At 36.0% G+C, this 12,212-nt stretch overlaps 2 protein-coding genes across 2 annotated transcripts in view; one reads left to right on the top strand and one right to left on the bottom strand.

Moving 5' to 3' along the window:
- Window positions 1-12,212, top strand: part of LOC144971423 (multifunctional protein ADE2-like) — a 41,071-nt gene that overhangs the window by 6,945 nt on the left and 21,914 nt on the right. The window lies entirely within an intron of this gene.
- LOC144971420 (amidophosphoribosyltransferase-like) overlaps window positions 1-12,212 on the bottom strand; it is a 70,704-nt gene that overhangs the window by 53,331 nt on the left and 5,161 nt on the right. The window lies entirely within an intron of this gene.

Here is a 12,212-nt window from a genome sequence, read left to right as displayed (position 1 = left end):
TTTTTATTTGTAAAAACCCTGTTAATGACCATCATTCTTTTTGGGTTTATTTTATTTGGGTCAACCTGAAAAATGACCATCGTTTTCTTGTTTATATTTATATGTGTAAAACCTGATAATGACCTTTCTTTCTTCTTGTTTATTTTTTTTGTGTAAACCCTGAAAATTTGACCATCTTTTCTTTTTTGTTTATTTTTATATGTGTCAACCTGTAATGACCTTTCATTCTTCTTTTTTATATTTATATGGGTCAACCTGATAATGACCATTTTTCTTCTTGTTTATACCCCAAATTTGTTTTTTGGGTTGTGATTAAATATTTCTTCTCTGGGGAACTGGTTTCATTTTTTTAAATTTTGGAAAAATAATCAGGCACGGAGGTTTTTTGGGATTTGGGGGGCCCCAAAAAATTTTGGTTTGCTATGTTTTTGGAAAATTTTTTGGGTTCTTAAACTTTGCTTTGAGTGTATCTTGTTTAAAAATTGCTTTTCCTTGGGGCCCAAGTATCTGTTTCATGTTTCTGTGTGTTAATACATGGGGAACCATTATCATGTAAATGCATTGATGTGACCTGTTTTTCCCCTAAATATTTTTTTTTAAATTTTCATTATTTACAGAACGATTTCAAAACATTCTCACTATTTTCCATAAATTAATTATAAAGTTGTTTTATTGTGTTTCTTTTTTGTCTTAATTTAAAAGATTTAAAAAAAATTCTGGGTGGGTTTCCTGGCCTCCCATAGTGGGCAAGGCGGCACTTACTCTGTCTTCTATCCCCTTATAGATGTTTTCCAATTTGCTTTCTTCCTTTCTTATTGTTGTCTTACTTCCAACCGCGAAATGTGTTGTTTTCAGCAGTCTTTCTGCAGCCTGACACTTCGTTTTAGCTTCTTTAATGTCAGAGGTATACCACGGAGCATATTATTATTATTATTATTATCATCATCATCATCATCATCATCATCATCATCATCATCATCATCATCATCATCATCATCATCGTCGTCGTCGTCGTCGTCGTCGTCGTCACCATCACCATCATCATTACTGCTATAATGACCATAAATGGAAGGATGAGGGGAAGGGGTAAAGGAGATTACCCATAATATATAATTTTGTACACTTCTTGGAATGAGATTACTTGGTTTTGTCCTGGCCTTGGTTGGAGTCCTTGGCTGGGAGGGAAACAGTCAAATGCATCTTCTCTCTGTTATGTATTATTATATTTGTTATTTTGAATGTATAATGTAAGCATTTGAGTGTATTCCTCTTTGTTGGATTTTGTGTTATTGTCCGAATGAGACTTATAAGTGATCTCAAACTAAGTATATTGCTGGTATGCTCTTGGAATCTACATCTGATCCCTATTTGTTCCACTGGGTGGGGTTCCTACCTCCCATAGTGGGCAGGGAGGTACTTGCCGTGTCTTCAATCCCCCTGTATCGGTTTTCCAACATGCTTTCTATCTTTGTCTTGGAATGAGATTACTTAGTTTTATCCCTGGGTGGGGTTCCTACCTCCCATAGCGGGCAGGGAGGTACTTGCTGTGTCTTTTATCCCCTGTTATCTGTTTTCCAATTGCTTTCTGTCTTTGTCTTGGAATGAGATTGCTTGGTTTTGTCCTGACCTTGGTCGGAGTCCTTGGCTGAGAGGGAAACAGTCGAATGTATAGTTATAGTTTTAGGAGATGATATTTTTTTTCCTTGTAAATCATCTCTCTGTTGTTATGCATTGTATTATGTTTAGTTTACACATTATATTATATGATTGGTAAACATTTGAGTGTATTCCTCTTAGTTGGGACCTGTGCTTGTGTCTGGATGAGACTTTTAGTGATCTCAAACTAAGTACTTTGATAGTGTGCTTTTGGAATCTACACCTGTTTCTTTTTTGAACCAATTCCCCTTTGTCTTCCCTTTTTCTCGGATGCTTTATTGTAATTCTATAACTCTTTACTATCCCATTTTCTTTCTTTTTACTGGCGCTGATATAACCTTAATGTGTTGCAAGTGCCGTAAAACCCTTAAAAACAAAAAACACACACATTAGTTTTATCCTGGCCCTGGTCGGATACGTGGCTGGGAGGAGAACAGTCAAATGTATAGTTATTGTTTTGGTAGGTGATATTTTTTTCCTTGTAAATCATCTCTCTGTTATGTATTATTATTTTTTTATTTTTAACATATGATTTGTAAACATTTTAGTGTATTCCTCTTAGTTGGGTCTTGTGCAGGTGTCTGGGTAAGACTTTTATGTGGTCTCAAACTAAGTACTTTGATGGTTTGCTCTTGGAATCTACATCTATTTTCTATTTGAACCAATTCTCCTTTGTCTTACCTTTTCTTGTGTGCTTTAATTGTTATTCTAGAACTTTTTACTATCCCATTTTCTTCCTTTTTACTGGCGCTGATATAACCTTAATGTGTTGCAAGCGCCGTAAAACCCTTAAAAACAAACAACATATTTGTCCCAGTCCCCCTTTGTCTTGCTTTTTCTTGGGTGCTTTAATTGTACATTCTAGAATTTGACTATCCCATTTTCTTCCTTTTTACTGGTGCTAACTAAATGTGTTGCAAGCACTGTATACAACCCTTAAAAACAAACAATTAAAAAATTATATTATTTAATGTTATGAGGTGAGTTTTCATGATTCACAATTCTTATTCATATTGTTGAGTTAGTTTGCTTTTTATCTTAAATGAATTTTTTTTTCCCCTGCTCCCTGCGAAAAGAAAGAAAAATGAAAAAAATTTCCAAAAATTATACAATGCAACCTCTGGATAACGACAACCCCTGGATAGCGACATTGACTTCTGGTCCCGATATTTTTGCTATGTGTTATTAGTTATTAACACCCCAAAATAGAAACATACATTTTAGTAAAAAAAACCTGTTTAGCGAGAACGTTGAAGCAAACAAAATATTTTTGGAGCCTTCACGAGATGACCAAAAAAAAATATGTTGATCATTGTGCCATATGATTGGTTTCATTTTTTAAAAAATATCTATGCTGGATGATTTTTGATGGTGTCTACATATAATAAGTGGCTGTGGCACATGTTATTAAACGTTTACATTGTCTTTGTAAGAAATTAAGAATTGGAACAATATCTGCGTAACCATGCTGTTCTGATTAAGTGGCTTGTACTGTAATACTCATAGATAAGTTTCTATGAAATACAATGATGTGGAAGATAAATCGTATATTTCCAATTTAAGTTTGTGCCTTTTAATACGACCAGGTGTTCTATTATATTTATATCAATGCCTTAACTAAACATCTTGCAATGTTACACAACCAGTCAATTTATCTACGTTCTACATAATATCGTGCAGGGTGGGGATCCTGACCTCCCATAGCGGGCAGGGAGGTACATACTGTGTCTTCTATCCCCTTATATCTGTTTTCCAACATGCTTTCTGTCTTTGTCTTGGAATGAGATTACTTGGTTTTGTCCTGGCTCTGGCCGGAGTCCTAGCTGGGAGGGAAACAGTCAAATGCACAGTTATTGTTTTGGGAGATGATATTTTTTTCCTTGTAAATCATCTCTCTGTTATGTATTATTATTTTTATTTTGAATGTATAATGTAAGCATTTGAGTGTATTCCTCTTTGTTGGATTTTGTGCTTGTGTCTGGATGAAACTTGTAGGTGATTTCAAACTAAGTACATTGGTAGTATGCTCTTGGAATCTACATCTGATCCCTATTTGTTCTCAGTTCCCCTTTGTCTTACTTTTTCTTGGGTGCTTTAATTGTAATTCTAGAACTTTTTACTATCCCATTTTCTTCCTTTTTACTGGCGCTGATATAACATAAATGTGTTGCAAGCGCCGTAAAACCCTTAAAAACAAAACAAACACATTTTAGTTCTGCTCTAACACCATCTAGACCTGGCAATCTGTTGTTATCGAGCTTTTGTATGGCTTCACTTATTTCTTGGAGTGTCATATGTTCGTGAATCATTGAGAATGCGCTTGTAATGTCTGAAATTATGATTAAGTCTATCTAATTGTCTGGATGGGGTTCCTGACCTCCCATAGTGGGCAGGGAGGCACTTACTGTGTCTTCTATCCCCCTATATCTGTTTTTCAACTTGCTTTCTGTCTTTGTTTTAGAATGAGATTACTTAGTTTTGTAATTCCAGAATTATTGAAATTACACTTATTTGTAATTATTATTAGTAATATTGCTACAACGGTTGATTACACATTGCTACTACTCAGCAACAACTTAATTACAACTTTACCACATGTCTGTCTACCTTCTTTTTAATCGCTGCTCAGTTCGCTGCAAGACTTAAGGCCTCATACGGTGACGTCAGGCCTCATACGGTGACGTCAGGTAATTTACTCGCGGGCTATGTATCATAATGGCTACGACGGAGACAGTAAAATGTATTGTACTTTTGTTTTGTTTTTTAAAGAGATAGTATTTACCCCCTGTCAATCATCTCTCTTTAATGAACCTTCATATGGGGGGGGGGGGGGGGGGGGGGGGGGGAAACAATGGGTAGTTTTGGGAGATGATATTATTTTCCTTGTAAATCATCTCTCTGTTATGCTCTATATTATATTTATTTACCTATTATATATGATCAGTGGCGTGGGGCCATTGGATCGAATGGTGCCAGGCACCACACCAATCTTTTAAAAATCATTAACAGCTTAATTTAATTAAGTGGCGTTTGGGTCCTTTCTAAAAAAAATTTAATTACCTTTATTGGGCGGTTTTAATCATTCTGTATTGTCAATATAGGTTAAAAAACAACATTTATGGTGAAAAATTTTAATTATCTGTGTTGATACCCATTTTGCGATCTAATTTGGGGGTCTGACATCAAAAATATAACAATCTTGCGGCAAACGTTCCACAAAAACTAATGAAGGAATGACCTCCATATTCTTCCCTCTTGTCAACATTGTACCATAGTGTGTCACCATAGAGAGATTTTACGGCTTTAGCTTATGGAATTTTTATTAGATCATTACAAAGTTGAGAATCAAAATGTTATGACAAAATTGATGTAAAAAATTCAGATTTAGGATTATAAGTTAAAATTCACAAACCTTCTCAAAAAAATCTCTCTATGGTGACACAATACATTATCTCTGCGATAACTGTGGAAATTTTCAGACAATTTCATTGAATAGATTCTGAGAAACGTTTGATACCATACCCTTAGAAACATTACATATTGAGAAAATAGCAAAATGGCTTCCCGTTTTTCACATTTCCTACTACCTGTACCATTTTTGACTGTGTATTTCGTGCCTTTATAGTCTACTATAAGAATTTGGACTTCAATTATATTATTTCTAAGATAATAAAATATAATTTTCCACCAAAATCTCAAAATCAAATTTTTGAAGGATTTTCCTAATAATTAGACCCAAACCGCCCCTTAAAAATAAAACTGAAAAACTTTAACTCCACTGTCTTTCGCCAACTCGCCAACAACATACTGCCTTTTTTTAGTCTCCACTCTATTCAAGATTCCGAATCACGCACTGCGCTGACTCATGTGTTGGTGACATCACTGAGTCACTCAACACCGTGGTGCAAAGCAATCCAAGCTCCAGTTAATGCTCTATCCATTATCATCTCTACAGCTGATTGAGCGAGAAACTGGGTCGAATTATACTATCTTCAAATAGTGGGAAAAACCCTCGACTTGTGCCAGGATCTGAGAGCTCCACCGTTGGACTGGGGGGATGCGCCAATGTTGCACCATTTACGTCATAATTAGGGTAACTTCGGCCATCCAAAATATTACCATTTAACTGTCCAAAAACAACTGTTCATTGTCAATTACTTGTAACCCCCGCCAAAGAAAACAATCTATTAAACTTTAAATATGACATTCAAAATACCCCCCCCCCCTCCCAATCTTTTTCACGATTATTGAATAAGTAATTCTTTGAACGAGCATTGTGGACGAATTTACCAACATTTTTTTGCTTGGAGTGCCGAGTTGATGGTTACGTGTGTATGAGTGTTTATTTCTCTCTCTCTCTCTCTCTCTCTCTCTCTCTCTCTCTCTCTCTCTCTCTCTCTCTCTCTCTCTCTCTCTCTCTCTCTCTCTCTCTCTTTCTCTCTCTCTCTCTCTCTCTCTCTCTCTCTCTCTCTCTCTCTTTCTTTTCTCTCTTTCTCTCTCTTTCTCTGTGTGTGTGTGTGTGTGTGTTTAGTTTGTTGTGTGTATTTGTGTCAGTCAGAGAAAGAAAGCGAAGATTGTCAACAGTTATACTTTGGTGTGTTTTTTGATTTCTTAAGTACTTAAGTGGAGTGATTTTTCTTTGTGATGCTTTAAGATCTGAATCTACCTTTTATTTGTGCAATCATTAATCGTATTCCACTGATTTCCATTATTTGAGATATACTTTGAACTTTTGTTTTGTTAAACAATGAATTGCAATGAATCAAGTTGACTCTTTACTTCACCGACCGTTTGAGAGATTGACACTGGATGACAAATTAGAAATAAAAAGACTAGTTCCTCACCAACCAACTGATTTTGAATTAACACAAGTGTGGAAATTTCGAAAACGCTCTTTTTCTGTGACATGGTATGACAGACATGAATGGCTCACAGTTAGGTTAGAAAAAAAACGTTTCTTTTGTTGTTATTGTCGACTTTTTACAGATACAACAAACACTGACAAATCATGGACATTTATAGGCTATAGTGACCTTAATCACTTTCATCGTATTTCTTGACCTCCTGAACGTTGTTTAGCACCCTTAAAAGAGTGAAAGATTTTCTGCTGAATTCAATGAAACAGGAGCGGTTAAATTCGTTAATGATTCTGTCAATTCACAAAGCTGAAATAGATGCCATTCCAGATTTCAATAAACACATTATAAAAAGATTTGCAGAGATAAAACATTGCCGTGCAGATTTTCTTTACAAGTACCTACTAAAAGTAAATAATTTCTGTCATAGGTTTTTTTTTTCTCTTTTGATTTACATTTATCACATCTTGATTGCATTATCTACCAAATCCAATCCTTTAAATGGTTGACAAAGAATAATTACAAAGATCTTTTCACACGGGACTTGTATCTCAATGTTGTGGCTTGTTGTTTTCATGAATTATTTGTTTTTGTGAGTTTTGTCCACTCGTAGAAACCATCGACCTTCCCCCACCCTTCCAAAAAAGAGAGTTTTTAACGTGCTCTCTCCTCTTAATCGTGTTCACTGTTTAAGAATTTTTTTTCTTCTTATCATGGCACCACCATATGCCGTCAATACGCCACGCCGCTGTATATGATTTGTCTGGGTGGGGTTCCTGACCTCCCATAGCGGGCAGGGGGGTACACACTGTGTCTTCTATCCCATTATATCTGTTTTCCAACATGCTTTCTGTCTTTGTCTTGGAATGAGATTACCTAGTTTTTTTTCCTGGCCCTCGTCGGAGTCCTGGCTGGGAGGGAAACAGTCAAATGCATAGTTATTGTTTTGGGAGTTGATATTTTTTCCTTGTAAATCATCTCTCTTTTATGTATTAGTATATTTGCTATTTTTTAATGTATAATGTAAGCATTTGAGTGTGTTCCTCTTTTTTGGATTTCGTTCTTGTGTCCGGATGAGACGTATAGGTGATCTCAAACTCAGTACATTGGTGGTATGCTCTTGGAATCTACATCTGATCCCTATTTGTTCTCAGTTCCTCTTTGTCTTACTTTTTCTTGGGTGCTTTAATTGTAATTCTAGAACTTTTTACTATCCCATTTTTTTTCCCTTTTTACTGGCGCTGATATGACCTTAATGTGTTGCAAGCGCCGTAAAACCCTTAAAAACAAACAAAACATATATGATTTGTAAACATTTGAGTGTGTTTCTCTTTGACTTAGTGGGGACCTGTGCTTGTCTATGGAAGAGACTTTAAGGTGATCTCAAACAAAGTACTTTGATAGTGTTCTCTTGGAATCTACATCTGTTTCCTATTTGAACCAATTCCCCTTTGTCTTACCTTTCTTGGGTGCTTTAATTGTAATTCCAGAACTTTTTACTATCCCATTTTTTTCCTTTTTACTGGTGCTGATATGACCTTAATGTGTTGCAAGCGCGATAAAACCATTAAAAACAAACAAACAAAGCCACATAGCGCAAAGGCTAATTGAGTTCAATTCCATCTAGGTAGGAAATATAGACCATGCTGATAAATCATTCTATCCCGGTGCCTATACTTAATAGATTCAGATTACAACTTCAACTTCATTGCTCTGTTCTTTTAATTCTTTATAATTGTTATTCGAGCCCGTAAAAAGGCATTTATGTAAATTCTCATGATTTCTTGTTAAAAAGACAATTGAATATATACATAACATCACTGAAAATAATAAAAAGCTATCTTTATTGTAATTTAGACAATTTTATCAGTCGCATTATTGTCATTGTCACAATTTTTATGCGATTTCAACATGTTTTTATCTTTTTACGAAAATCGTTTGTTAAAAAAAAATTCAAACCATATATGTTATTTTTAAATATATATTTTGAAAGAATCCAGTATACAGTATTAAAATTTTTTTATTTCACTTTGTGAGTTCCTCCTTTATTTTGTGGGGTTTTTTGGATTTTTTTCTTTGGTTAGGTGTCGACATAAAAACAAGTTGAACAAAATTTCTTCTTACAGAATCTCTTGACTCTCGTCTTGTAACAACAATCAAGTGATATTTAGCGTGGTCTTGACTAGATGCCTGGGGGGGTCCTGGCCTCCCATAGTGGGCAGAGTGGCACTTACTGTGGAGGCGAGATGGCGGCTTTTTCTCCCCATAGTGGGCAGGGAGGTACATACTGCGTCTTCTATCCCCTTATATCTGTTTTCCAACATGCTTTCTGTCTTTGTCTTGGAATGAGATGACTTGGTTTTGTCCTTGCTGGGAGGGAAACAGTCAAATGCATAATAGTTATTGTTTTGGGAGATGATATTGTTTTCCGTGTAAATCATCTCTCTGTTATGTATTATTATATTTGTTATTTTGAATGTATACTGTAACCATTTGAGTGTTTCCTCTTTGTTGGATTTTGTGCTTGTGTCCAGATGAGACTTATAGGTGATCTCAAGCTAAGTTGGTGGTATGATTTTGGAATCTACATCTGATCCCTATTTGTTCCCAGTTCCCCTATGTCTTACTTTTTCTTGTGTGCTTTAATTGTAATTCTAGAACTTGTTACTATCCCATTTTCTTCCTTTTTACTGGCGCTGATATAACCTAAATGTGTTGCAAGCGCCGTAAACCATTGAAAACAAAAACATAAAAAACACATGGCGGCTTTTTGGGCATCTACTCAGAAGAGATGAAAATATACCAGCCCAGCCAATAGAGCCATGAACACTTTTTCATCCCATCTGGACACAAGAAATATCAAGGTAGACCACCCACGTCAATTCACACTGTTCTCAATAGAGACCTGAAACGCCTTCAAAATAACAAAGAATTAAAATCAGAGGAAGACAATGAAATTAGCATCCCCCCACAGCAAAAGACCGGGAACTGACACAGATGATTAGAGAGGCAGCCGAGGCGTCCCGATCGGATGATTAGGAAGGGAAAGGCCTTAAGTTTGTAAGTCATATATATAGTGAAAAGGAGGGCCAAGAACAGAGCCTTGTGGCACTTGAAATGTTTGTAAAACTTGTTCTGACTGAACACCATTGACCACGTCAGTCTGCCATCAATCCTGTAAATGTGATGTAAACCATCAATTCTTTTTACGCCGAAAGTATTTTCTAGAATGGTGTCAAAGGCAGCTGAAAGATCTAAAAATCATAACGCATTGATGAGCTTTAAAAAATTAGCTTTTATATAGCGCAAAATTCACTAAATGTGCTCAAAGCGCTTTACAAGGAGCCCCTGGCCAACAGCAACATTTAACATTTAGGACGGGACATGACGCCTGATAGGCGATGTTACAATTTTTTCGGACAGAGCTGAGACAACGCTGTTAACGGCCAGGTACTCATTTTACACCCGAGTTCGATGAGAGAAAGTGAGTAGAGAGTCTATAACTATCGCCGAGCGAGGCTCGAACCCAGGACCTTCCGATCCAAAAGCCAGTGTCATACCACAAGACCACATAGTCGCAATGATATTGTCAGCAATAATAAGTCATTAAAAATTTTAAGAAGCGCCTTTTCAGTACTGTTTTGCTGACTGTAGGCTGACTGGAAAGGTTATTCCAAACCGTTGTTCTTAAGATAATTGTGTAAGAACTTCCTTCTCCTAAAGTTTTGACAAAAATGTAAATTTGATACAGTGTTTAATACATTGTGGTCCAGTGATGGTTTCTTCAGTGGCGATTTGACGAGGGCACTTTTACAACACGATGGAACTTCGCCAGTCAGTAGGGATGTATTTATGATTGATGTAATGGGTTGTAATAATGTATTGATGGAGCTGGCCAAAAGCTGTGATGGTAAGGGATCAAGGTCGCAGGATTTAATGGGGGCTTTTTAAAAAAATCAAATCTTTTATTAAACTAGGTTAAACTTGTCTAAAGGGGCACCACAAGGACCACAATGTATCTGTATCTAAAGATGGTCCATGCTAATCTAGTTCTGATCGAATGCTATGGGGTTTGTCTTGAAAAAAGTTGACGAATTTGTTTGGCAAGTCTCTTTCGTTGGTTGTAGATGGTAATGAAGTGCATCTTCCACGTCCAAGTAGATCATTACAGATGACAAATAAGTGTTTGCAGGATTTTGAAGTTTCGAATTTTGAAAGAAAATATGAGGTCTTTGCCTTTCTTATTGTTGTCTTACTTCCAACCGCGAAATGTGTTGTTTTCAGCAGTCTTTCTGCAGCCTGACACTTCGTTTTAGCTTCTTTAATGTCAGAGGTATACCACGGAGCATATTATTATTATTATTATTATTATTATTATTATTATTATTATTATTATTATTATTATCATCATCATCATCATCATCATCATCATCATCATCATCATCATCATCATCATCATCATCATCATCATCATCATCATCATCGTCGTCGTCGTCGTCACCATCACCATAATCATTACTGATATAATGACCATAAATGGAAGGATGAGGGGAAGGGGTAAAGGAAATTACCCATAATATATAATTTTGCACACTTCTTGTTGCTATCTAGATGACATTGTAAGCCACGCTTGGTCAATCACGATTGGCTATCACAATCTGTCGCACACTGGCAAAACATTTTCTTTCCTCTCGTTTTGGTCAGACTGTCAGACAACTTGTCCTTCAAATTTCTCGATTAAGATGACCTCAGTTTTCCTAAATGTCTCAAACTTGACAATTCTAAATAAGTCTCTGCACGGGTCTTTGTGGCCAGGTGGCTTCACTTTAATTAATCCATTTTTAAATAAAAGTTTTTTGGCCATTTTTTACTTTCTAAAAAGCGTTTTGTCAGTTTACAACGGAGTTGTCTCTCTTTTCTTCATAATATTCAAAGGTCATTATGATTGTAATCAAGCATAAAAGATCCACTATGCACCTGTGGTACAGGCCTTTGAAGCGGATGTGAAACGTATAGTTGTCAACAAAGCAAGGATGTTGTGTAGTGTGCTTGTTATTAACATTGTTGTTTTATAGACCATCATAATTAGAGGTTTTCACATGAGGATACATTTAATCCGAGGCTAAGGTCGTGTCAAATTTCAATTAGAAATATTGCCCAAAAAAAAAAAAAATTGGTTTCCAATTGTAAAGAAAAAAACCCCCCAATTTTCTAATTTTTTTTTTTATTTCCGATGTGCACATATATGCAGGTCTGATAACCGAACGAAATGATAGACCTGATTCAACATTGTAATTAATGGACGATTGTTTGCGTCGGTTTGAGAATATTTCCATTACAACAATGAAACTATAAAAATTTGGATTATCAGACCTGCAAATAGGTGCACGTCGTGCTGGACTAATTATTTCTTTTCTACAATTTTCGGAGAGTTGAAGCCATTAGAAAACACGTTCTATTTCAAACCACTTAACTCATTCAATTTTTAAATAAAAATTCAACTGAAACAGTTTTAAGATCAATACTGGAGAACTGTTTGCATTATATTCTCCTCACAACCGTTCTTGTTCTGATAAGAAATGGATACGAGACAGCCCAACAAATGGATAGTGGTGGCAAATCACATGAACATATCTCGAAGGAGGATAACGAGTCGATCAGCCCAAGACGAGACAGTTCCAAATTGGAACCGGCATTGCC

Source organism: Berghia stephanieae, chromosome 4 (assembly GCF_034508935.2).
Source record: "Berghia stephanieae isolate SIO BIC M18660-M18661 chromosome 4, UCSD_Bste_1.3, whole genome shotgun sequence".
NCBI classification, from domain to species: domain Eukaryota; kingdom Metazoa; phylum Mollusca; class Gastropoda; order Nudibranchia; family Aeolidiidae; genus Berghia; species Berghia stephanieae.
The sequence above is the reverse complement of the archived record's forward strand: the minus strand, read 5'-3'. Positions and strand labels throughout refer to the sequence as shown.